This window comes from Microcaecilia unicolor, chromosome 7 (genome assembly GCF_901765095.1).
Source record: "Microcaecilia unicolor chromosome 7, aMicUni1.1, whole genome shotgun sequence".
Classification (NCBI taxonomy): Eukaryota; Metazoa; Chordata; class Amphibia; order Gymnophiona; family Siphonopidae; genus Microcaecilia; species Microcaecilia unicolor.
The window spans coordinates 157,539,913-157,566,731 of NC_044037.1; positions in this window are offsets into that span (position 1 = coordinate 157,539,913).

Consider the following 26,819-nt stretch of genomic DNA (forward strand, 5'->3'; position numbering starts at 1 on the left):
CCAGGGATACGGAGCTTTCAGTCACATTCCAAGCCCTTCCCAACCAATCAGCCATCTCCCTCAACATTCCGAGCTTCACTGCTGACTGGCGGAATCTTGGCCAGCAGTGCTAAATCTCCATTTTAATTACTGATTTCCCATAGAAAATAATGGGAAATCAATAATTAAAATAAAAAACCCAATTAAACATTTTCCAATCTACCCCAAAATTCCCATATTCACTAACCCTTTCATTCCCTATCTAGCTGTAATTTCAAAATTTAAATTTAACCCTTTTTAACCCATACCTCACTATTTTCCCCCAAAACCCCTTTTAAAAATCCCAAAAAAATTCAAAAAATATCCCAAAATTCAAACTTCCCCCTCTAAACCTACCCCGTCGAATAAAAAAAATTAACTCTTTCAGAACCCCTTTAAACAGCACCCTACCAAAAACCCCCACTAAAAATATTCAAATTCAAAATCTAACCCGCCACAAAAATCCCCAAAAATTCCCCGACCCCAAAACTGAAAACCAAATTTAAAAAACTCAAAACCCCGAATTTTTAAAAATAAAAAACGCAATTTACACAAATTTAAAATCAACCAATTAACATTTTGGGTCAAGTGACCCCTTACCTGATTCAGGATTTTTCCCTCACCAAACGCCTGCCATCGGTTCCGGTCCCGGACGTCCTGGGGCGAAAACGGAGCTTAAAATAAAAAAGAACCGAAGCCGGCCCAAAATTTAGGCCCCGGCTTCGGCCTAGTCGCAAAGACGCGCGTTCGCGATTCGTGCATGAGGCGCGCCGCCTCATGCACACTCACGCCGACGTCTCGCGAATCGCCGGCCATCTTCTTTAAAATTTTCGGGCCTCAGAACAGGCCTCCCTCACTCTTCGGCGCTCCTGGCCATGAAGAACAGCGGCGCCCCCATGAAAAGAAAAGCCCGCTGGCCCCATCTGACCCGGGGACGTGCCCAAACATCCCCGGGAACTCTAAAAACCGACGGCGCCCTCCCTGCAGCGCTCCCACAGTGCGGCCCTTCTTCTTTCGGGCCCAACCGCCCCAGCAGCGCTCCTCCACCCGGGGACGTTCTGAACTGTCCCCGGGTTTAAAAAAACTCAACGCTGCTCCCTGCAGCGCTCCTCCTAACTTTCAGCCCCCGAGCAGCCCCAGCAAATCCCGGAGCTCGAGGTAAGTAAAAAAAAAAAAATAGATATTATTTTTTTTTTCCCCCTTATTTTTAACCCCCTATTACATTATGCATATTCATTGGGGGAATCCTGAAAACCTAACTGAATTGCTAAACATTAGTGCAATATGCTGATTATGTCACATCTTTGTCTTTTTCTGAGAGTCACCTATAACATATGCAACTTCTTTTGCTGACTTCTATATTGATGTGAAGAAACAGCTCTGTATCACCCCCACCTTTCTGAAATCCATGCTTCAGAATTATACAAGACTGACATTATGTGGTGAACAGCAGATTCCATGTAAAAATACTGAGAACAATATAGACTTTCTGTGATACTCTGTGGCTGAAGCAGCAAGTTGATGTGCTCACACAAACAAGACAACAGTAGAGAGCAGCAGACACATGACCTCCAGGGTGCATGGAAAATAGAATAAAAATAAACTTTGCCTTGTCAGCCATTCCTTCTTCAGGGCATAGTCAAATAGGAGCAACTGTAGACAAAGCAAAGTCATTGTCACTTTGTGCCAAAACAATGGCACAGCTGCCTGAAACATTCATGAAAATGCCCTTAACATTAGGGAGGAGTGGCCTAGTGGTTAGGGTGGTGGACTTTGGTCCTGGGGAACTAAGGAACTGAGTTCAATTCCCACTTCAGGCACAGGCAGCTCCTTGTGACTCTGGGCAAGTCACTTAACCCTCCATTGCCCCATGTAAGCCACATTGAGCCTGCCATGAGTGGGAAAGCACAGGGTACAAATGTAACAAAAAAAAAAAAACAGAGCCAGTTAACAAGCTTTCAGTCAATGATAGCTTGGGCTGAAATGTGTGTCAAGTTAAGAACTTTTGGAAATGCTCATTTAAACTGAAACGCCATCCTCTTTTCCTTTTTAAATAAATACTCAATGACATCATCATAGAATTTCATATTTGACTTTAAAGTCAATAGTAGCTTTTTTTCAATTAATAGTTTTGCTAGAGATGAAAGTCTTTCCTGCCCTGATGTATTCTTGCAGTAGTTTTAAAATTTTTTTAAAGCAGAGAAAGCTCTTTCCACTGTAGCTATGGTGCATAGAATTGTAACAATTAGTGTGACAACTTTGTAAGTTTCACTGAAGCCAACTGAATCTCTTAGTATTTTATGGATTTCGTGCGGATATTTCCCATGGAATTCTTTAGATGTATACATCACTGTCAGCTCATTCTTAAGCCTGACAAAATCAAAATGCTGACTCAATGTTTCCTTCAAAGAGGAGAATGCATCCTCTGGGAAAGCTTTGGCATGTGTTATAAATTTAGAAGGATCTAGAAGAGCTACAAATTTCAGCTTAACCATGTCAGAAAACCTCTCTCTGATTTGGAGTAACAAGCAATCAATTATTTCATAGAACTGCTGTTTGTACTGAGTATTAGCTTCAAAATTATCTCCACAACTTTGATTCTTTGGAGGGCTAATGTCCTCTATCAAGCTTTCATATATTTCTTGAAACTTTTCTTTTTGACCAATTAAGAATTCTTCTACTTCTTTTACCTTTTGTTGGCAATATGAAATATCAAATCGTTTTGCTTGTAAGATAGAAAACAAGACATCTGTGCAAGCAAAAACCGCAGCAAAAATCATCAACAGGAAGGAAATCAAAATCATTGAGTCTATGATGAAAACCCGATGCAGCAGATACTGTTTCACCATCCCATTCTTGAACATTATGAATTAGATTTTGAAATAGCTTAAATAATCCTTTTTATTCTCTTTCACAATGTTGATAATCTGTGAATTGTAATTCCATCATGTAGCAGCCACTGTAGGAATTCTTACTTTTACAAGTTATAGTAACATAGTAAATGACAGCAGATAAAGACCTAAACGGTCCATCCAGTCTGCCCAACAAGATAAACTCATTTTACATGGTATGTAATAATAATTTAAATGTATACCTGAGTTTGATTTGTCCCTGCCTTTCCCCAGGGCACAGACCGTAAAAGTCTGCCCAGCACTGTTCTTGTATTAAAAATTCTGGTTAACATCGAAGCCCCTTAAAATTTATACTCCAGCCCCTCCAAATCTAATCAGTCACGATCAGGGCACAGACAAATACCAGCGTCGCCACCCAATCTCCGCTAAGATTCCATAGATCCATTCCTTCTAAACAGGATTTCTTTGTGTTTATCCCATGCGCGTTTGAATTCCATTACCGTTTTCATCACCACCTCCTGCAGGAGGGCATTCCACATATCTACCACCCTCTCCGTGAAAAAATACTTCCTGACATTACTCCTGAGTCTGCCCCCCCTTCAACCTCAATTCATGTCCTCTAGTTCTATCACCTTCTCGTCTCCGGAAAAGGTTCATTTGTGATTAATACCTTTCAAATATTTGAACGTCTGTATCATGTCACCCCTGTTTCTCCTTTCCTCCAAGGTATACATGTTCCAGTTGGCAAGTCTCTCCTCGTACGGTTTGCATCGCAATTCCCATACCATTTTTGTAGCTTTTCTTTGTACGGCTTCCAATATTTTTACATCTTTAGCAAGATACGACCTGCAAAACTGAACACAGTACTCCAAGTGGGGCCTTACCAATGACTTGTAGAGGGGCATCAACACCTCCTTTCTACTAGTTCATCTAGTAACTGAGTTCTCTTACTTGATTTTATGAAAAGTACAGCTATTCCACTCAGAGTAGAAAATGAAATCTTGCACTTTTGAATATATCTGTCACATCCGTCGCTCCCTCCGGCTGCTCCTCTGCGGAAAGCAGGAACCGGTGTCCATCGCGGCGAGGGCCGGCCTTCTCGAGGCCACGGCGGAGAGCCGAGGCTCACCGCGACGATAGCTGTCGAGGCCGGGGGCTGGCGATTGCGGCTGCCAGGCTCTCGATCGCCAGCTATGGGGTCCGTGCTTACGCCAGTAGGGGGAATGGCGCCGAGACGCGATGGCTGGCGTCTCCTACACTTTCAGGCGCGGGAACCCAAAGCTCCGCCTCGGAGGGGTTAGATTGGGAGGCCGGTGCTGTAGTCCCGCCTGGGAGGTCGGACGGAACCAATCAGAAGGAGTTTGTCTGTAACCAGGTTCTGATTGGCCAGCCATGTCGGCTGGGGCTGGGCGGTTGAATGCTGATGGTATATAAGGAATGGGCCTGAGAATAGACTTTGCTTCAGGTTCTGTTGCCCGAGGCCAGTCTTCGTGTGTTCCAGTTCTCAGTTGGTTTCCTAGCTTTCCTGGTTTTGACCTTTGGACAGTTTCTGGATTTCTCTGCTAGCCGCCTGCCCTGACCTTTTGCCTGTTTCAGACTACGTTGCTAGCCGCCTGCCCTGACCTTTTGCCTGTTTCAAACTACGCTGCGAGCTGCCTGCCCTGACCTGTTGCCGGTGTTGGACTCCTCTGTTTTCCACCCTCTTCACCCCTGGTTCCAGTTCTGGGTCAGTTTGTCAACCCCGCGGTTCCGGAAGTCCCATTGACCGCCTGCAGCTCGGGGCTCAACCCTTGGTGAATGGCGGTCGCCGCGGGTGAAGACTTGGGGTTGCACGGCTGTCCTCTGAGGTCCTTCGGGGCCTTGTGGGACCTAAGGGCTCACCTTCTCTTCAGACAAGATAATATCCAGCACTTGAGTCAGTACTAAATTAAAGACATGTGCATAACAATAAATATTGCATCGGGTACTTCTTTTCAAATCGTGAATTGCACTCCATGCAAATTTGAAGCCATCAAATGCTTATGCAACAAGCTTTTCCAATCACTTGAAATCCTTAAGAGTTTGGAGGGTAAATTTTGAAATTCCTTGTGCATTTCTATCTGTTACTTTGATGGCCTCCCAAAATCTCTCCTTTGGTCCACTGTCATATGTAGCATATCTCACAGATATAGAAAGTTGAGAAAGATTCTCTACATCAGAATATTCATTGGCCAAAACAGCAACAAATGTGGATTTATATAATTCTTTGTTAACTGAAGAATCAATCACTGCAGCAACTAATGAAATTATCTCATTCTGAAAATGGTTTGATGTTCCTGAGAACACTATAGCTGTTTCCAAGTGCTGGCACAAAAATGAGACATAACTTGACAAGAACTGCAGCAGATGCACATAATTCCCTCTATTGAGTAACTGTACAGACTCATTGTGACCTCAAAATGCTACTTCTTATTGACCAAGAAAACAACCACATCAATTAATCTCTTCAAAACATCTTCTGACCATTTCATTGTGTTTCAGAATTCCAAGTAGACACTGCTCATCAAGTTGGAGATCAATATGAGTTTGGCCAAACTTTTTGAGCTGCAAAGTGTGCCTGAGAGGCTTAATGATTTTTGGCATGCTTTTGTCAAATTATTCAGTTGAGAAAATCCATTGTAGTTCCACGTTCCATTGTCAATACTGAAAAGTAGACATGGACAGCAGAAGAGTTTACTTGGAGTAAAACTTAATCATGCTGACATATCAAACCTATTTCTCTGGAAGTGGCTAACTGTTTTCCATTCTGCATTAATTTGGAAGATCTGGAGTGCTGTGTTTTTCTTCAAAATTTAATCTAGAGAAAGGAACTTTAATCAAATATTGTGTAATGTCTTCATCTCTATCACTTCTGCTGAAATCAGAGTCTTCTGCGGAGTACCTGCAGCTTGCCATCCTGAAATGCAGTGCCTTAACTCTAATGAAAAAAGTCAGAAGACTGGTCAAGTCAAACAAGATGGCCCCTTCATCCTAATTATGGAGCAGGATGATGCTGGAATCTGCTCTTTTCCACTCACTGAATAGATACAAGAGCAGGTGCTGGAGAAAGGCTGCTCTCTGCTCTGCTCCCATGTCTATTCAGTTAGAGGAGGAGATGGTGGCGATCTGCTGCTCTCTACATTACTTCCACATCTCCAGGTGGGTGGTGGTTGGAGGCAATGGTCCACGGCTATCTGTTCCAAAAAAGAGTTTAAGCAGTCAACACTACTCGGGACAAAACACTTCCTGGCCTCGCATAACTTTTCTTAATGTGCCTGCCAAGCCCCTCTTGTTTTTCTCAGGTTGGAATTACTCCTGCCAGAATTCTGCACAAAAAATTTCAAAATTCTGCGGGTGGAAAAAAAGAGTGTAGGAATGGCAATATATGTTAAGAATAATATTAAACTAACTACCTGTTCCTCTGATCCTATTCCCACCCGTTTACTTAACACTATCTTTCCTACTGTCATCCCTTTTATCTGTCATTTCCTCAATCTTTCACTGTCCACTGCGACTATTCCTGATACCTTCAAACATACCGTAGTCACACCACTCCTTAAAAAACCTTCATTGGACCCTACCTGTCCTTCCAACTATCGCCCCATATCCCTCCTCCCTTTCCTATCCAAGATACTTGAACGTGCTGTTCACCGCCATTGTCTTGACTTTCTTTCATAGTAACATAGTAACATAGTAGATGACGGCAGAAAAAGACCTGCATGGTCCATCCAGTCTGCCCAAGACAAACTCATATGTGTATACCTTACCTTGAATTTGTACCTGTCCTTTTCAGGGCACAGACCATATAAGTCTGCCCAGCAGTATTTCCCGCCTCCCAACCACCAGTCCCGCCTCCCATCACCGGCTCTTGTACAGACCGTATAAGTCTGCCCTCCCCTATCCTCACCTCCCAACCACCACCCCCTCTTCCCCCCAACTGCTCCGCAAGCTATTCTTGACACACTTCAATCTGGCTTTCACCCCCTTTATTCAACTGAAACAGCGCTTACTAAAGTCTCCAATGATCTGTTCCTGGCCAGATCCAAAAGTCTCTATTCTATCCTCATCCTTCTTGATCTATCTGCTGCTTTTGACACTGTTGATCACAGCCTACTCCTTGATACACTGTCCTCACTTGGATTTCAAGGCTCTGTTCTTTCCTGGTTTTCTTCTTATCTCTTCCAGCATACCTTTAGTGTATACTCTAGTGGATCCTCCTTTACTTCTATCCCACTGTCAGTTGGTGTACCTCAGGGATCTGTCCTGGGACCTCTTCTTTTCTCCATCTATACTTCTTCCCTTGGTACTCTGATCTCATCTCATGGTTTTCAGTATCATCTTTATGCTGATGACTCCCAGATCTACCTCTCCACACCAGAAATCTCAGCTGAAATCCAGGCCAAAGTATCAGCCTGCCTGTCTGACATTGCTGCCTGGATGTCTCGACGACATCTGAAACTAAACATGACCAAGACTGAGCTTCTTATCTTTCCCCCTAAACCAACCTCTCCTCCTCCCCCATTCTCTATTTCTGTGGATAACACTCTCATCCTTCCTGTCTCATCAGCTCATAACCTTGGGGTCATCTTCGACTGCTCCCTCTCCTTCTCTGCACATATTCAGCACTCTGCTAAAACCTGTTGTTTCTTTCTCTATAATATTACCAAAATTCGCCCTTTCCTTTCTGAGCACACTACCAGAACCCTCATCCACACTCTTATCACCTCTCGCTTAGACTATTGCAACTTGCTTCTCACAGGTATTTCACTTAGCCATCAATCTGTTCAAAATTCTGCTGCACAACTAATATTCCGCTAGTGTCGTTATGCTCATATTAGCCCTCTCCTCAAGTCACTTCACTGGCTTCCTATCCATTTCCACATACAGTTCAAACTCCTCTTATTGACCTATAAGTGCATTCACTCTGCAGCTCCTCAGTACCTCTCCACTCTCATCTCTCCCTACATTCCTCCCCAGGAACTCTCTCTTATCTGCACCCTTCTCCTCCACTGCTAACTCCAGACGTTGTTCCTTTTATCTTGCTGCACCATATGCTTGGAATAGACTTCCTGAGCCGGTACGTCAAGCTCCATCTCTGGCCGTCTTCAAATCTAAGCTAAAATCCCACCTTTTTGATGCTGCTTTTAACTCCTAACTCTTATTCACTTGTTCAGAACCCTTATTTTATCATCCTCATTTTAATACTCCCTTATCTCTTGTTTGTCCTGTTTGTCTGTCCTAATTAGATTGTAAGCTCTGTCGAGCAGGGACTGTCTCTTCATGTTCAAGTGTACAGCACTGCGTACGTCTAGTAGCACTTTAGAAATGATAAGTAGTGGTAGTAGTAATTATTCGAGATTGAAGGTCCTAGATTTCAAAAGAACTAACTTTGCTGAGAGAGGGGAATTTCTCTAGAAAGAGTTAGTTGGATGGGAACAGCCGAAGGAGCTATTCTAAAGGCGATAAATTTTTATGTTAGAAAATTATATAAAAGTAAGAGGAAAAGAAGGCAGCTCTGGTTCTCGAATGTAATAGCTGAAAAGGTAAAGGAAAAAAAGCTAGCCTTTATATATTACAAGATGACTCAAAAAGAGGAAGATAGGTAAAAATACCTAGAAAAGCTCAGAGAAGCTGGAAAAGCTGTCAGGAAAGTGAAGAAGCAAACGAAGAAAAAGAAACCTGATGTGGAGGGGCATTTTCGAAAGGAACGTCCAAGTTCCGATTTAGATGTCCTTGCAAAACAGCAAAATCCAGGGGCAGGGAAACCTGTATTTTCAAAACAAGATGGATGTCCTTAAATTTGGACGTCCCTAGATATGGACGTCCCTAGACATGGACATTTCTGACTTTCGGAGATTTTCAAAACCAAAGACCAAAACCAAAACCAAAGACGTCCATGTCAAAAACGTCCTAATGCAAGCTATTTGGGCATGGGAGGAGCCAGCATTTGTAGTGCCCTGGTCCCCCTAGGGGGCACTGCCGTGGACTTCATAAAATGCTCCCAGGAACATAGCTCCCTTACCTTGTGTGCTGAGCTCCCAACCCCCCCCCCCCAAAACCCACTACCCACAACTGTACACCACTACCATAGCCCTTGCAAGTGAAGGGAGGCACCTAGATGTGGGTACAGTGGGTTTGTGGTGGGTTTTGGAGAGCTCACTGTTTCCTCCACAAATGTAGGGGTATGGGCCTGGGTCCACCTGTCTGAAGTGCACTGCAGTACCCACTAAAACTGCTCCAGGGACCTGCATGCGCTGTCATGAACCTGAGTATGACATCCAAGGCTGGCATATAGGCTGGCATGAAATATTTTGAAAGATGTTTTTTGAGGGTGGGATGGGGTTAGTGACCACTGGGGGAGTAACAGGAGGTCATTCCCAATTCTCTCTGGTGGTCATCTGGTCATTTCGGGCACCTTTTTGTGCCTTGGTTGTAAGAAAAACAGGTCTGGGTGAAAATGTCCAAGTGTTCATCAGGAATGTCCTTGTCTTTTTCGATTATGGGTCAAGGATGTCCAAGTGTTAGGCATGCCCAAGTCCCGCCTTCGCTACACCTCCAACACGCCCCCTTGAACTTTGGCCGTCCTTGCGACGGAGTGCAGTTGGAGACGTCCTAAATTGGGTTTCGATTATACCGATTTGGACGTTCCTGGGAGAAGGACGTCCATCTTCCGAATTATGTCGAAAGATGAACGTCCTTCTCTTTTGAAAATGAGCCCAACAGTAATATTGGGGACAAGACGTTTTTTAGATATGTAAGCAACAGGAGGAAGTGCCATAATAGCATTGTGAGGCTCAAGTCTGAGGGGGAGGAATATGTAGAAGCTGATAAGGGTAAAGCTGAACCTGCTAAACAAATATTTCTGTTCAGTATTCATGAATGAAAGGCTGGGGGTGGGACCACAGAAGACAAATGCTAATGAGGATGGATGTATAGTAGACCTGGACCAATTCTCAGAAGACTGTGTTTGTGAGGAGCTGGCTAAACTAAAAGTAGACAAAGTGATGAGGCCTGATGGGATACATCCAAGGGTACTCATAGAACTCGGAGAAGTTCTGGTAGCTCTGCTTTCTGACCTATTCAATGCTTCCCTAGAATCTGGAGTAGTCCCAGAGGACTAGAGAAGGGCGGATGTGATCCCTTTGCACAAAATCAGAAACAAGGAAGAGGTTGTGAACTACAGACCGGTCAGTCTGACCTCAATGGTGAGTAAACTAATGGAAACGCTTCTAAAGCAGAGTATAGTGAGGTTTCTCAAATATAATGGACTGCAGGACCCGAGGCAGCATGGTTTCACTACAGGAAGATTGTCAGACAAATCTTATTGACTTCTTCGACTGGGTGACCACACAGTTGAACATGGGAGGGGTGCTAGATGTGGTGTGCTTAAATTTTAGCAAAGCCTTTGAAACGGTTCCACACAGATGACTGATAAATAAATTGAGTGCCCTCGGTATGGGACCTAAAGTGACTGACTGGATTAAAAACTGGTTAAATGGAAGGAGACAGAGGGTAGTGGTAAATGGAGTTTGCTCTGAGGAAAAGTACATAAGTACATAAGTATTGCCATACTGGGAAGACCAAAGGTCCATTGAGCCCAGCATCCTGTTTCCAACAGTGGCCAATCCAGGTCACAGATACCCAGCAAGATCCCCAAAATGTAAAAAAAACATTTTATACTGCTTATCCCAGAAATAGTGGATTTTCCCCAAGTCCATTTAATAACGGTCTATGGACTTTTCCTTTAGGAAGCCGTCCAAACCTTTTTTAAACTCCGCTAAGCTAACCGCCTTTACAACATTCTCTGGCAACGAATTCCAGAGTTTAATTACACGTTGAGTGAAGAAGAATTTTCTCCGATTCTTTTTAAATTTACTACATTGTAGCTTCATCGCATGCCCCCCCTAGTCCTAGTATTTTTGGAAAGCGTAAATGGACGCTTTACATCTACCCGTTCAACTCCACTCATTATTTTATAGACCTCTGTCATATCTCCCCTCAGCCGCCTTTCTCCAAGCTGAAGAGCCCTAGCTGCTTTAGCCTCTCCTCATAGGGAAGTCATCCCATCCCCTTTATCATTTTCGTTGCCCTTCTCTGCACCTTTTCTAATTCCACTATATCTTTTTTGAGATGTGGTGACCAGAATTGAACACAATATTCGAGGTGCGGTCGCACCATGGAGCGATAGAAAGGCATTATAACATCCTCATTTTTGTTTCCCATTCCTTTCCTAATAATACCTAACATTCTATTTGCTTTCTTAGCCGCAGCAGCACACTGATAAAAGGATGTTATCAGTGGTGTACCGCAGGGGTTGGTCCTTGGGTCTGCTCTTTTTAACATCTTTGTGAGTGATATTATGGAAGGGCTGTCTGTAACAGGGTGTGGATAGCATGAGGAAGGATCTGGCAAAGCTTAAAGAATGGTCCAAAAATTGGCACCTAAGATTTAATGCTAAGAAATGCAGGGCCATGCACTTGGGTCACAAAAACCTGAGGGAAAGGTACAGTATAGGGGGTGAATAGCTTCTGTGTACAAAAGAAGAGCGGGACTTGAGGGTGATAGTGTCTGATGACCTTAAGGTGGCCAAAGAGGTAGAAAAGGCAACACTCAAAGTCAGAAAGATGCTCGGGTGCATAAGGAGAGGGATAACCAGCAGGAAAAAGAGGAATAACCAGCAGGAAATAAGAGGTGATAGTGCCCTTGTACAAGTCTCTGGTGAGGCTCTATTTAGAATACTGTGTGCAATTCTGGAGATCGCACTTACGGAAAGATGTAAACAGGATGGAGTCGGTCCAAAGGGCGGCTACCAAATTGGTCAGTGGTCTCGGTCATAAAACATATAGGAACAGGCTCATGAACCTCAACATGTATATGCTGGAATTGAGGCGAGATAGAGGGGATATGATAGAGACATTTAAATACCTCAGTGGTGTTAATATTTATTTATTTGTTACATTTGTATCCAGGTAACAAAAACTTATGGGAACAGCTCCGCTGAATTATAAAAGGTATCAACCAAAAAACAGCGGGTAATAAACATAAATTGTAAGATAGTGTATTAATAACGGAGAGGGAGAGGACCTCAGACCGATGACAACCTTTAATCAATAAGATTACATCAGTCTGGTCACCTTCGTATAATCACTGGTCCTCTACCGACCTCCTCCCTGGGTGTTCATTCGTGCGCTTTTAATACTTAAAAATGCTATATATCACAGCCATAGTGCAAAATATTACTGCCAACCACAGCTACTTAGCTTGTTGTTGCTCAAACAAGGGCCTCTCCAACGGTCCCGTTTCGCCAATTGGGGCTTCGTCAGAGGAAGAGCACCCTGCAACGCCAAACTGTGGCAGAAACCCAGCAAGCCGTTAATGCAGCAAAAAGAATGCCCTGTTATTAATTCACTATCTTACAATTTATGTCTATTACCCGCTGCTTTTTGGTTGTTACATTTATATCCCACATTTTCCCACTTATTTGTAGGCTCAATCTGGCTTACATGGCACCGGAGAGCGTTTGCAGACTCCAGTGTAAACAAATACAAAGTGATGTTGTGGTACGATATAGTTCGTACAGGAGGTGAGCCTTTTTCAAATGAAGGAAACAGGGCCGTGCCAACCCGGTAAGCAGGGTAAGCACCGCAGGGGGGCGCCTGCCTACAAGGGCGCCTCACCATCCAGCTGTACAGTATTTAAAATCCAAATTTAAAAAAACTTACCGCGTCGGCGCCTATGCGCATGCGCTGCCTTCCCGCGTGCAGTGCATGGCTCTCTTGGCACCGCCCAGCTCTTAGTCTTCCCACGCGTTATTTGGACCGCCGGCGCCACCGGGTGTTGCCGTCGTTGAGAGGCAGTGAGAGCCGCATCTTCTGAATCAGGTAATACTGTTAAGTAGTTGTATTTTCAATAAATGGGGGATATGGCTCCTATTGGTCCTTGCAGAATTTATATTTACAAAAAGACTCGTTTTTTTTTTGGGGGGGGGGGGGGGGGGGGAGGCTGTGGAAAATCTTTGAATAAAATCAGTTCCAGCAGCTGGGTCCGGACATGTACCATGATTTCTAGGATTCAAGGATAGGGACAGCAGGGTTGTAAAATTAGTTTGCAGGGATAAGCAAGTTTGACTCTTTATTGAAATATTTTAAATGTTTAGGCAGTAAATACTTTTTGTTTTCAGAATCGAGCCCGCCCCCAAAGCATCGGTTAAACACCGAGAAAATGGACAAGGTATAGCAGCAGAAAAACATACACAGTCACAGGCCCTGTTTACATAACAGCCACTCAAATGTATTATCTTTAAATTTTTGAAAGAAGAAGCAACAACCAACGGAACGGATCAGCTCTTTGGGATCTGGCAGGTACTTCCTAGTGCCCCACACTGACTACACCTAGCATGGTACCTCTTGGGCTCATATTGTGAATGCAAATGATGCAGTTTGATGTGTGTGCTCAATATTAATTATTTTGTCATCGCTTCCAAAATGGATTTGTAGCAGAAAATTAAAAAAACAAAACCGGTAAAAAGAAATGTAAAAATCAGAAACTAATATTAGTCACCCACACTGCATAGTTTTATTTAACAGGTCACTTCTAGTTTAAATATGTAAGGCCAAAAAATGTTTGCTATTTATATTTTCATGCTCTTGAATTCCTCATGAATTGAGTACAAATCATGTAGCTACATTGATCTGTTAAACAATGATATCAAACATACTGCTTCTGTTTTAAGAACTTTACCTGTTGAGACCTTTTTAAAGTATTGTCCTATTTTTTTCTGGCAGTAGCAACATAGTAACATAGTAGATGACGGCAGAAAAAGACCTGCATGGTCCATCCAGTCTGCCCAAGACAAACTCATATGTGTATACCTTACCTTGAATTTGTACCTGTCCTTTTCAGGGCACAGACCATATAAGTCTGCCCAGCAGTATTTCCCGCCTCCCAACCACCAGTCCCGCCTCCCATCACCGGCTCTGGTACAGACCGTATAAGTCTGCCCTCCCCTATCCTCTCCTCCCAACCACCACCCCCTCTTCCCCCCAACTGCTCCGCCACCCAATTTCAGCTAAGCTTCTGAGGATCCATTTCTTCTGCACAGGATTCCTCTATGCAGATTGCAGAGGACTAGTAACAGCTCCAGGAGTGTTTAATAAGGGGCTCATTCTCAAAGCAGTTAGACTTACAAAGTTTGTAGGTTGCTATGGAACTGTATAAGTCTAAGTGCTTTGAAAATAGCTGGTAGAACTGGTACAACATTTTTATAGCAGCTTTATCTCTTGACTAGGTGTATTTTGTTCTTATATATATATACTAGTAAAAAAAGGCCCGTTTCTGTGATAAATGAAACGGGCGCTAGCAAGGTTTTCCTGGGAGTGTATGTTTGAGAAAGAGTGTGTGCGAGAGATGGAGTGTTTGTGTCAGAGAGAGAATGAGAGAGAGAGAGAAAGTGTGTGTCAGTGTTTGTGTGTGAGAGAGAGTGTGTGAGATGAAACAGGTGGTAGCAAGTGTGTGTGTTTGTGAGAGAGAGAGAGAGTGTGTGGGAATGAGAGTGTATGCCTGGGTGCCCCCCTCCCCCAAGGTGGCCCACTTCCCTCCCTCTTCCCTGCCTGCCAGATGCAAGTGTGTGTTTGTGACAGACAGAGTGAGTGTGTGCGAGCGTGTTTTTGAGAGACAGTGTGTTTGTGAGAGAGTGTGTGTGTGGGAATGAGAGTGCGTGCCAGTGCCTGCGTGTCTGGCAGCCTGCCTGCCATGGGGCTTCCATCCCTCTGCCTCTCTCCCCACCTTGTACTCCTCCTGCAGCCTTCCCTGCCACTTGATCAGCGTTATTCAATACTCCTCCCCCTGCCTGGTAGCACTGAGATGTTGTCCTGCGTGCCTGCCTGCCTGGCTGGCTGCCAAGGGGCCTCTCCCCCCTCTGGCTGTCTCCCCAGCTCGTAGTGGTCCTGCACCCCTCCGTGCCACTTCATCGGCGTTATTCACGACTTCTCCCCCTGCCTGCTAGCAGTGAGCTGTTTTACCTCCTGCTCGTCCGGCCTTCTGTTGGTTGTTTTTTGGAGGGTGTGAGCGTGGGAATCGCGGCAGTGTCGTCAGCTGTTTTGTTTGGACGGCAGGGTCGGGAGGGCACAGGACCGCAGCGTGGGTCGTCAGCTGTTTTCACGGCAGGGTCAGGAGGGCGCAGGACGCCAGCGTCAGGAGGGCGCAGGTGGCGCGTAAATTTTTGGAGGGCAGCAGCGTGGGGATCGCAGCGGATCAGTTGGTCTGATGGCACTCCTCCCCGTGTAGGTCGGTGTTTGCCGCTGTGCATCGGGGGGGGTGGAGGGTCTGCATAGGTCGCTGTTTGTCAGTGTGCGTCGGGCGCGGGGGGAGGTGAAGCGTTGGACGGCGGTGGAACTGGGGATTCGTTGAGTGTCATAGCCCCACCCTCGACGTCATCACGTTCAGATGCGAGGGCGGGACAGACAGTCATGGTGAAAATTTTTGGTCTCTGCCACCTCAAAAACGGAAGTGGCAGCTTCATTTAGAACGTTGGGGTTGCGAATTATGTGCGGAAGGGGCGTGGCTGAGGGGCGTGGCTGAGGGCGGGTCTATGAGTGAGAGTGAGTGGTGCATGAGTGACAGTGACTGTCCCTGCCACAGAGTGAGCTTCAGAATGTTTCAGGTGAAGTAACCTGTTCCGGGGCAGCGGGAGCATGGAAACCAACGACGCTGACTGGCGCGCGGCACCCCCCCCCCAACGGCGTGCACCCGGGGGGGGGGGGGGTTCTGCACCCGGGGGGGCGGGGCACATCGGCGATCCGCCCCGGGTGTCAGCGCCCCTCGGAACGCCACTGCACATCAGCAATGCATTGTGGTGGGTGTAGTGTACTGGGCTCTATTCCCATGGTGCTTTCCCCCCCTGCTAACTGGGTTCAGAGTGTGCCCTGTTTTGTTTCCAGTAGTCCATGAGGTAGTGGCCATTTTTGTAAGCCAGTTTTAGATCCCTTTCATGTGTCACCCACGTTAGAGAACGTTATTACCTTGAATGTGGCTGAAAGAGGGCATTGTACACCATTCTGCCAGCTCTGACCTACTGCTCATCTCAGTACCAGGGACTCTTTGCCAGTGGGGCACAACCTCTGATCTGCAGTTAACTGTGAGTAAACGTGCTAATTCAAAGGACTTTTTCAAAGAGATTAGTCTTCAGGTGTCAACTAGTGTGCCAAAGTTATACAGCAGCAACAAGTCCTAGAGGCCTGCGTGTATGCAGGTCCCTGGAGCACTTTTAGTGGGTACTGCAGTGCACTTAAGGCAGGTGGACCCAGGCCCATCCCCCCCTAGCTGTGACACTTGTGCTGGTAATGGAAGCCCTTCAAAACCCACTGTACCAACATGTAGTTGCCCCCTTCACCCCTAAGAGCTTTGGTAGTGTTGTACATTTGTGGGTAGTGGGTTTTTGGGGGGGGGGGGTTGGGGGGCTCAGCACCCAAAGTAAGGGAGCTATGCATGTGGGAGGTTTTTCTGAAGTCCACCGCACTGACCCCTAGGGTGCCCAGCTGGTGTCCTGGCATGTCAGGGGGGACCAGTGCACTACAAATACTGGCTCCTCTCACGACCAAATGCCCTGGATTTTGCCGGGTTGGAGATGGCCAGCATTTTTTTCCATTATCGCTGATAAACAAACCCGGCCATCTCAAACCCGGCAAGCTCCAAGGCATTTGGCTGGGCTAAACCGTATTATTGGGAAAAAAAAGATGGCCGGCCAGCTGTAGCGCCACCGCCAACATAGATCACCAGCGATCTATTTGGCCGGCGATGTTCGATTATGCCCCTCTGTGTCTCATTAATCCATGCTTTTGAATATGCTCTGTAATTTTGTTCTTTTATATTAGTCTCTACCATTTTGCCCGGCACCGACGTCAGACTCAACGTTCTATAATTTCCCGGATCTCCTCTGGAAACTTTTTAAAAAATCGGCGTTACATTGGCCACCCTCCAATCTTCCGGTACCATGCTCGATTTTAAGGATAAATTACATATTATTAACAATAACTCCGCAAGTTCATTTTTCAGTTCTATCCTTGTTTCTATCCTTGTTCTATACTTGTTTCAGACGCCATAAAAAAAAGCACCGCCAAGACTTGTGGGACCCAATTCAAGAAAGAAGCTACAGACTAGGGAGGGTGGGAAATGTCCGGGGAGGGGGAAAGTCCTTGGTGGGAATTGTCCCCTTAAGTGGGAATTGTCCTAGGTAGGAATTGTCTTGGGGGGGGGGGGGGAATTGGTGGGTGGGAAGTGTCTGGTGGGAACTGTCCAGGTGGGAACTTGCCTGATACCATCTGGAAGAAGAGAAGCATGTATGACTACATATGTGTTCATCCTAATAATATATGGGCATCAACCAATATTTTAAAATATTTTTTTTCAATCTAGATCAACCTGAGTTCAAAAATAATGCATCATTAACTACCCCAGGTGAAAACATTTTTTATCAAAATATTATCTTAAACAATATTTCACTGAAAACAATCACATCTATTAATGTGTTCAGAAAACAAATTGTGACTATATCAATAAATGTGAAAATGGCCATTGTTATCTATCATCACACAGAAGAGAAATTACATGTCCATTATTGTTCCTTCATCAAATATATGTAAAGTATAGCACTAAATACTTATCTTATTAGCAGCTCACATAAAGTCCACAACTTCAAGATGTTCATCACCAGTAGGTTACTGTCAGTCTATTCCATAGTAGTTCACTAACAGCAATCTACATTCAAATTGTGCTCTAACCCTCAAATTCTATAAAAAGAGCTATGGACCTGAACAGCCTCAGGTTCCATTGTAGCTCTAAAAGAGAATAAGTTGGGTGGACTGGAATTATGAGAAACTGCTTATGAGTATGGACTATGCCCTGGAGAAATAAAATCAGATAAATGGATTTTTTTTTTACTGTGTGTGTGTCCTTTTTTTTTTTTTAATATGCTGAAGGACTATTTGATTTAATAATACTGGGAGGAGACTATCAGAGAACTAAACTGAGAATTTCTTGTGAACTACAATGGAAGGATTTGTCAGTAGCAACTGAAAGAAATAGGGAATATGCCAATGACTGTGTTTGGAATCAGCCATGCAGGAAACAGTGTCTATTAATTGCATATGAATCTGGAGTCCTTTAAACTTGCCTCTTGTTGGACCACTGAAGGAACAGAGATTCTAATGTTCTCCCAGTGACTTTCTTGTGTTTGATTTCTTTTAAGGTTGCTAATGGGAAGTTTGGTTTGTGTTCCAGCCTGACTGTAAAGGGGAAAGAAAATAAAGATCTCTCTAGATTGAACTCTGCTAAATGGTGAAATTCTCTGCTTAATCTTTGGTGTGAGGAAGTCTTTTCCTACCTCCTGAGGTCTCCCTGGGGAAGGTTCTCATTGCAATGCCCTAATTCCTATCTAGATGCCCTACACAAAATCATGTTTTACGTACTTTAGTATGCACTTTACAATCAGCTAAGGTAGCTGGAGTTCTAGACTTCTGCCACGCTTTTCTTCATGGTGAACTTGTCTTTTTAATAGACAAATACCAAAGTAGTAGCATGGATGGTCCCTTCTATTTTGCACAACATATTTTTTAAGAAGGGCCACTTTCTTTCACACTGTGTGTAATGTGAAATTCCACATGGCACCCTGTTTCTGTAGTGGAAGTGATATAAAATTCTCTGGAAAGGGTTTCTGCACTTGCCTGCTTGTGATGACCCCCCTCCCCCCGCTCAGTTCATTGCATCCTTACCTGTTCAGATTATTTCTACTGACTAGCAGCATCTGAAGACCAAACCTGAGTGGAAAGCAGACTACATAGGTGGAAAACCAGCAATTTATCTAGCCTGATCCCCCCTCTCTGCATTGGGGTTTACTCTCTACCAGCTATCCACATATGCATCCAGCTTCTCCTACATATGCACGCAACTATGGAACGCACTACCAAAAGCCATAAAAACAATGCACGATCTAACAATCTTCTGAAAATTACTGAAAACTGACCTATTTAAGAAGGCATACTACAACATTCCATCCTAATTACTAGACAACAAGACTTTATGAGAACTAGACAAAAACGAACCCTACACTTGACTAATAACCATGATGATTCAACGAAAATTGCACAATACGCACTACCTCTTTACTTCTCATGTCGGAAACGAACTTTTTATAGTTGATTATCTAACCTATGTTATAACCTATTCTATCACCTAGGAACCTCTATGTAAGACCATATTGTATTATACTACCATGCATGTACTTTAATGCAACACCATTTGTAATTCTCTACCCGATAATGGCGATCGCCATTACGGCACCATATAAGCCACATTGAGCCTGCAAATTGGTGGGAAAATGTGGGATACAAATGCTACAAATAAATAAATAAAATAAATAAACCCTAACAGCTTTATATTATAACATCATGGCAACATAGTTTAATTCATTCTACAGTAGATTACATCAGCCTAACATTTCTCTTCATTAGCCAAGAAACATGCCTGAACTCGGTTCTAATAATTACAAAAAATAGTATTAGTAATTACCTTCTAAAAATCTATACACATTCAGCTTTGCAACTTGAAGAGAACACTGAACTAATTGGATTACAGCAAGAAATGTGTTTCTCTCCAAGTGTATATGAGTGTTTTAATTTCTTACTTCGCTCCAATCAAGCACAGTAATCCCATTAGAAATGATTTTGCATAAACATGATAAAGTGAGATTCAATAATTTTTAAAGATTAACATAAACTTTCCCACTGCCAGTCACAAGCAAATGACCAATTTTACAGCACAGACATCACCAGAGACTTTAGCATCCTGTTGTTTGTATTTTTAACTGTACAAGCTTAATTGAATGTGATGGTATATCAGAAGCAGAAAGCCTGCAAGGGAATCCGTGGGACCGTTAGATCACAAAGAAGCAACAGGGGCACTTAGGGAGGACAAGGACAAGGTGGTTCCAGGTACTCCTTGGCCATGACTCCGTCGGGCCAGCCCCAAAGAACATTCTTAAAAACCACTCTTTGCCCTGACTTTTCGTGGCTCCCCCAAGGGCTCTTTTAATAGCCATCACTAGGCTGTTCCAGTCGTGTGCCAGCCAATCCTCCTAAGGGCTATTTTAAGAGCCAATCCCAAGGGCTCTTTTAAGAGCCAACGTCTAGACCACCCCTGTCATGTTCCAGCCAGTCTGCTAGGCACCTCCTAGTCCTATGCTTCAGCCAGTCTGAGTCAGGTCCTGCTCCCTCCAGCTCCCAGATTCTACCAGGCAGCCCTGTCTGCAACTATTGACAAGGGCCTGCACAGCACTTATGCTGCACAGGTAGAGCCAATCTTGTCACAGCCCAAGGGCTCACCTTCCCCAACTGTGACACATCCTACCACTATCATTCAAGGCAGAAGGGCCTGGATAACAAAAAGATCAAGGTTTATTAGCGTGTTACGGCTTCTAGGGGTCTCTCTATGTTGTTAAGCAGGGCAGATCCTCAGAACCTCTACATATAAAACAATGGAAAACTGAAACAATATAAATGGGAAATAAAATCAAACATGCCTGTTGATCAATGAAAGAATAATCTTGTAAATTTGTGACGTATGAGCTGTAGAGATTGTTGGCCATTTGGTTATGTTTTCAGACAAAGAACAAATCTATGTTTTCTTTATGGACTACAGTTAAACTCATTCATTCAAATATTTGAGGCCCTAAAAGGACTTCTGAATTTTCCCAGTGCAATATTGTTATTAGAACTCAAAAAAAAAAAAAAAAAAAGAACTCAGTGCTGCTTTATAAAAACTAAAATTGATCCTGTGCATTTACTAAAGAGTAATATAAGCAAACAAGCTGAAGAAAACTGTTCTTTGGTAGCAAGGGGAATTTGTTGTCACTAGGTGATGTGAGTGTAATGTAAATTAGGTCTATGTATGAAACCATGTCTTTACTACAGTTACAGCCCTATTGTGTTAAAATCTGATTCTTCTCAAAACATGAGCCCTTTAGATAAGTCAAACAGTGTTCTCTAGATACAAAACTGTGGTCTATGGGATTTTCAGAGAGGCTCAAATGCAGTTTCATTTCAGAATTGTGTCCCTGTTTTACTAATTAGTAGCTGTAAGGTTGGCATTACCTTGTTTTGCAGTCTAATAGCTTATGGCAGAAAATAGTTGTCTTGGCTTATTCATCCTCATGAGCCTCGACCCTTTATCTTGTCTGTGCTCCAGGCTTGTCCACTAGAAATTCATGACATTTTTGCCTTTGACTTCCTTCTGGTCATAGTCCTAGTAGGTCATTCATTTCCACTATGTTTCTCTAAGGAAAACAAACACATATATCTAAATTCACTTTACAATGTTTAACACTTGAATTCTTAAATGCATAACCTTTTTTTAACATTCATGATCACAGAAGCAACGTATATTTCTTAACTCTTGTGCCCATGATGGGTAACTTTAAGGATGGGATATAATCTATTGGGGGTTTTGATCTTTTTCTATATAATTATTAAATTATTAGCAACATACTATATAGCCATCAGAACTTTAATGAAAACCCCCACAAAAACTCATTTGATACCAAAAGGAGGTCAATAGATTAAGCTGCAATATAATGGTCATTATCACACATTAACCATTTTAATAGCCCATGTTAATGGCATGCAAAACAATTCAGGGTAAATACTGTGGGATCAATTTTCAGTGCTGTTTAGGGGGAAAGTTACCAATACCTAAAGACTCAAAGAAAAAAGCAAATGATATTACCAACTACCGCCCGGTAGCATCTATCCCTCTGGCAGTTAAACTACTGGAAAGCATGGTAACCAAGCAACTTACTGACTACCTGAATAAATTTTCAATATTACACGAATCACAATCAGGATTCCGCTCCAACCACAGCACCAAAACTGTACTAATCACTCTTTTAACCAAATTCAAACAAGAAATTGCAACCGGCAAGAGTGTACTTCTCCTACAATTTGACATGCCAAGTGCGTTCGACATGGTCAACCATAAAATACTATTAAACATACTAGAATACTTCAGGATCAGTGGAAGTGTACTCAGTTGGATCAATGGCTTCTGAACCGCAAGAACATACCAGGTGATGGCAAACTCGAACACATCACTACCATGGAAACCAGAATGTGGCGTACCCCAGGGATCACCGCTATCACCGACCCTTTTTACCCTAATGATGACCCCACTAGCCAAAGCTCTATCTGACCAAGGCCTTAACCCCTACATCTACGCAGATGATGTCACGATATACATCCTGTTCAAACATGATCTAACAGAAATCACAAACGAAATCAAACTTAGCCTCCAGATGATGAACTCATAGGCAGATACATTTCAATTAAAGCTCAACGCAGAAAAAACACATTGTCTCATCCTCTCATCTCTACACAATACGAAAAACCCACACATATAAACACCCCAGACTACACCCTTCCTGTTTCAGACAACCTGAAAATTCTTGGAGTTACAATCGACCGAAAGCTCACGCTAGAGAGCCAAGCGAAAAATACTAAAAAGAATATGTTTCACTCAATGTGGAAACTCAAACAAGTAAAACCTTTCATCCCGAGGGAAATATTCCACAACCTGGTACAATCAATGGTTCTAAGTCTCCTAGACTACTGCAATGCAATCTATGCTGGATGTAAAGAACAAATCATGAAGAAACTCCAAACTGCCCAAAACACCGCAGCTAGACTCATATTTAGAAGAACGAAATACGAAAGTGCTAAGCCCTTACGAGAAAAACTATATTGGCTCCCAATCAAAGAGCAAATCGCGTTCAAAATCTGCACCCTGGTTCATAAAATTATTCAAAGCGAGGCCTCAGCCTACATGGCAGACCTTATAGACCTCCCAACCAGGAACACAAAAAGATCAGCACGCACATACCTAAATCTCCACTTCTCAAGCTGCAAAGGACTAAAATATAAAACAACATATGCATCCAGCTTCTCTTATATAAGCACGCAACTATGGAATGCACTTCCAAGTGTCATGAAAACAATGCACGACCTAACAAACTTCCGGAAATCGTTAAAAACCAACCTGTTCACAAAGGCATACCAGAATGAACCAAACTAAACTCCTGAACAATGCAACACAATCGAAACTCTTACCAGAACTGGACAAAATCTAACTCTCTCGCCTTGATCACTTAAAATACTCTCCAGCTTATTTTCGAAAGAGAAGGCCAACCATTCGACACAAATCAAGAGATGGCTGGCCATCTCTCAAGGCTGGCGAAATTGGCATAATCGAAAGCCGATTTTGGCCGGCCTCAACTGCAGTCCGTCATGGAGCTGGCCAAACTTCAAGGGGGCGTGTTGGCAGGGTACAGAAGGCGGGATAGGGGCGTGGTATGAGATGGCCGGCTTCGCCCGATAATAGAAAAAAGAAAGCCAGCCCTGATGAGCATTTGGCCGACTTTACTTGGTCCCTTTTTTTTCAGGTCCAAGTCCCAAAAAAGTGCCTGAACTGACCAGATGACCACCGGAAGGAATCAGGGATGACCTCCCCTGACTCCCCCAGTGGTCACTAACCCCTCCCACCCTCAAAAAAACAACTTTAAAAACTTTTTTTGCCAGCCTCAAATGTCATACCCAGCTCCCTGACAGCAGTATGCAGGTCCCTGGAGCAGGTTTTAGTGGGTGCAGTGCACTTCAGGCAGGTGGACCCAGGCCCATCCCCCCTACCTGTTACACTTGTGCTGCTAAATGGGAGCCCTCCAACCCCCCCCCCCAAACCCACTGTACCCACATGTAGGTGCCCCCCTTCACCCATAAGGGCTATGGTAATGGTGTAGAGTTCTGGGGAGTGGGTTTGGGGGGATTTGGGGGACAGCACCCAAGGTAAGGGAGCTATGCACCTGGGAGCTATTTTAATGTTTTTTTTTATTTTTAGAAGTGCCCCCTAGGGTGCTAAGCTGGTGTCCTGGCATGTCAGGGGGATCAGTGCACTACAAATGCTGGCTCCTCCCACAACCAAATGCCTTTGATTTGGCCGGGTCTGAGATGGCCGGCCTCGGTTTCCATTATCGGCAAAAACTGAGGCCAGCCATCTCAAACCCGGCCATCTCTGACATTTGGTCGGCCCCAACCGTATTATCAAAACAAAAGATGGCTGGCCATCTCGTTTGAAAATATGGTTGGCCCTGTCCTTTGCGGCGCCATCCTCGGAGATGGGCGCCCTTAGAGATGGCCAGCCCCGTTCGAAAATGCCCCTCTCTGTCATCTATGAACATCAACACTAGACCACTCTGTATTTCTCTTACCGGAATTTGCGATCGCCATCACGGTACTATGTAAGCCACATTGAGCCTGCAAATAGGTGGGAAAATGTGGGATACAAATGCAACAAATAAATAAATGCAGGCTGCTGTTTAAATGGGTTATTTTACCATAGGGTCTCATTGCATAAAATGGGACCCTGTGCTAAATAACCTTAAAATAACCCAACTTGAGGAAAATAACCCAACTTGAGGAAAAATAGCCTGACTTGAGGGAAAGTTATCAACTTGAACTACTGTTAAGTCAAGATATTTTACCACAAGTCGGGTCATTTTAGGGTCTCATTACATAAAATGGCACCCTGTGCTAAAATAGCCTGACTTGTGGTAAAATAACTTGACTTAACAGTAGCTCCCACAGCCCTTTTGCTCAATAGATTCCTTGAACTGCAGAAAGGAATTGACTAAATTTCATTGCTGGCTGTTTGAAATTTGACTATTAAATTTGAGTTCCCTATTAAGGTATCATCATATGCCCCTGAAGCAGGTGGAAGCCAAAATGTGGCTGCGATGGGCAGATGACTTGTTTTGTACCAACAAATGAACTAGACATTATTAAAGACTTTGTACCATACTGCTTTGTTTTCTTGATTTTTTTTCCCAACGTTATCTTCTGACTGTGGACTATTTGTTGGATTTTTTGCATCTCTTTGACTTTCATGTAGTGACATTCTACAATGAGCTTTTCCTATATTGTTTTATACGGCTTGTATCCTTATATCTTGGATTTTCTGAAATGTATGCAAATGCTCCTAGCCAAGCAGTTAAACAAGAGCAGGTTGGAGGAAGAGGAACAAGAGAATGAGCTTTGGCCCCTTACGCTAGAAGAGGAGGAGGAACAGGATAAGGAGAGGGAAGAGAAGGGAGATAGAGCCTCTCATACAGGAGAAGACAGAGGAAGAAAGACCTGAACATTTCTTCCAGCTCTATCACTCCTACTACCACTGCTTCCTGCCAGCCCACAGGCACTACTACCACTGTAAAGGATAAGTACATAAGTACATAAGTAGTGCCATACTGGGAAAGACCAAAGGTCCATCTAGCCCAGCATCCTGTCACCGACAGTGGCCAATCCAGGTCAAGGGCACCTGGCACGCTCCCCAAACGTAAAAACATTCCAGACAAGTTATACCTAAAAATGCGGAATTTTTCCAAGTCCATTTAATAGCGGTCTATGGACTTGTCCTTTAGGAATCTATCTAACCCCTTTTTAAACTCCGTCAAGCTAACCGCCCGTACCACGTTCTCCGGCAACGAATTCCAGAGTCTAATTACACGTTGGGTGAAGAAAAATTTTCTCCGATTCGTTTTAAATTTACCACACTGTAGCTTCAACTCATGCCCTCTAGTCCTAGTATTTTTGGATAGCGTGAACAGTCGCTTCACATTCACCCGATCCATTCCACTCATTATTTTATACACTTCTATCATATCTCCCCTCAGCCGTCTCTTCTCCAAGCTAAAAAGCCCTAGCCTTCTCAGCCTCTCTTCATAGGAAAGTCGTCCCATCCCCACTATCATTTTCGTCGCCCTTCGCTGTACCTTTTCCAATTCTACTATATCTTTTTTGAGATACGGAGACCAGTACTGAACACAATACTCCAGGTGCGGTCGCACCATGGAGCGATACAACGGCATTATAACATCCGCACACCTGGACTCCATACCCTTCCTAATAACACCCAACATTCTATTCGCTTTCCTAGCCGCAGCAGCACACTGAGCAGAAGGTTTCAGCGTATCATCGACGACGACACCCAGATCCCTTTCTTGATCCGTAACTCCTAACGCGGAACCTTGCAAGACGTAGCTATAATTCGGGTTCCTCTTACCCACATGCATCACTTTGCACTTGTCAACATTGAACTTCATCTGCCACTTGCACGCCCAATCTCCCAGTCTCGCAAGGTCCTCCTGTAATCGTTCACATTCCTCCTGCGACTTGACGACCCTGAATAATTTTGTGTCATCGGCGAATTTAATTACCTCACTAGTTATTCCCATCTCTAGGTCATTTATAAATACATTAAAAAGCAACGGACCCAGCACAGACCCCTGCGGGACCCCACTAACTACCCTCCTCCACTGAGAATACTGGCCACGCAATCCTACTCTCTGCTTCCTATCTTTCAACCAGTTCTTAATCCATAATAATACCCTACCTCCGATTCCATGACTCTGCAATTTCTTCAGGAGTCTTTCGTGCGGCACTTTGTCATTGGGTATACAGTCCTTCGGGCCCTGCTTTTTTCGATTCATAAATTGATTCTGGAGATACAGGTCATGAAGGACAGCAAACTGAGGGTGGTATGTATGGAGGAGAGGCTGGTGGCAGAGGTACAGGCCCTCATTGATACCATGAAAAATTATGGGCCACATACCTCTGTCCCACCTGAAAGAGGCCACAGTAATGTTTTGTTTTTAATCTAGTATATGTTTTTGTTTTCAATGGCAAGTATGCATTGGTTTTATTGTTTACCATTTTTCAGCAATTTTTAAAATATATTAAAGAATACATATAAGAGGACCACTGAGCACAGTCACAACACATCTTCCACACAGTAATCAGGTGCTAACTTGGTAAGGCTGTATATAGGGGTGGAAGGATACAT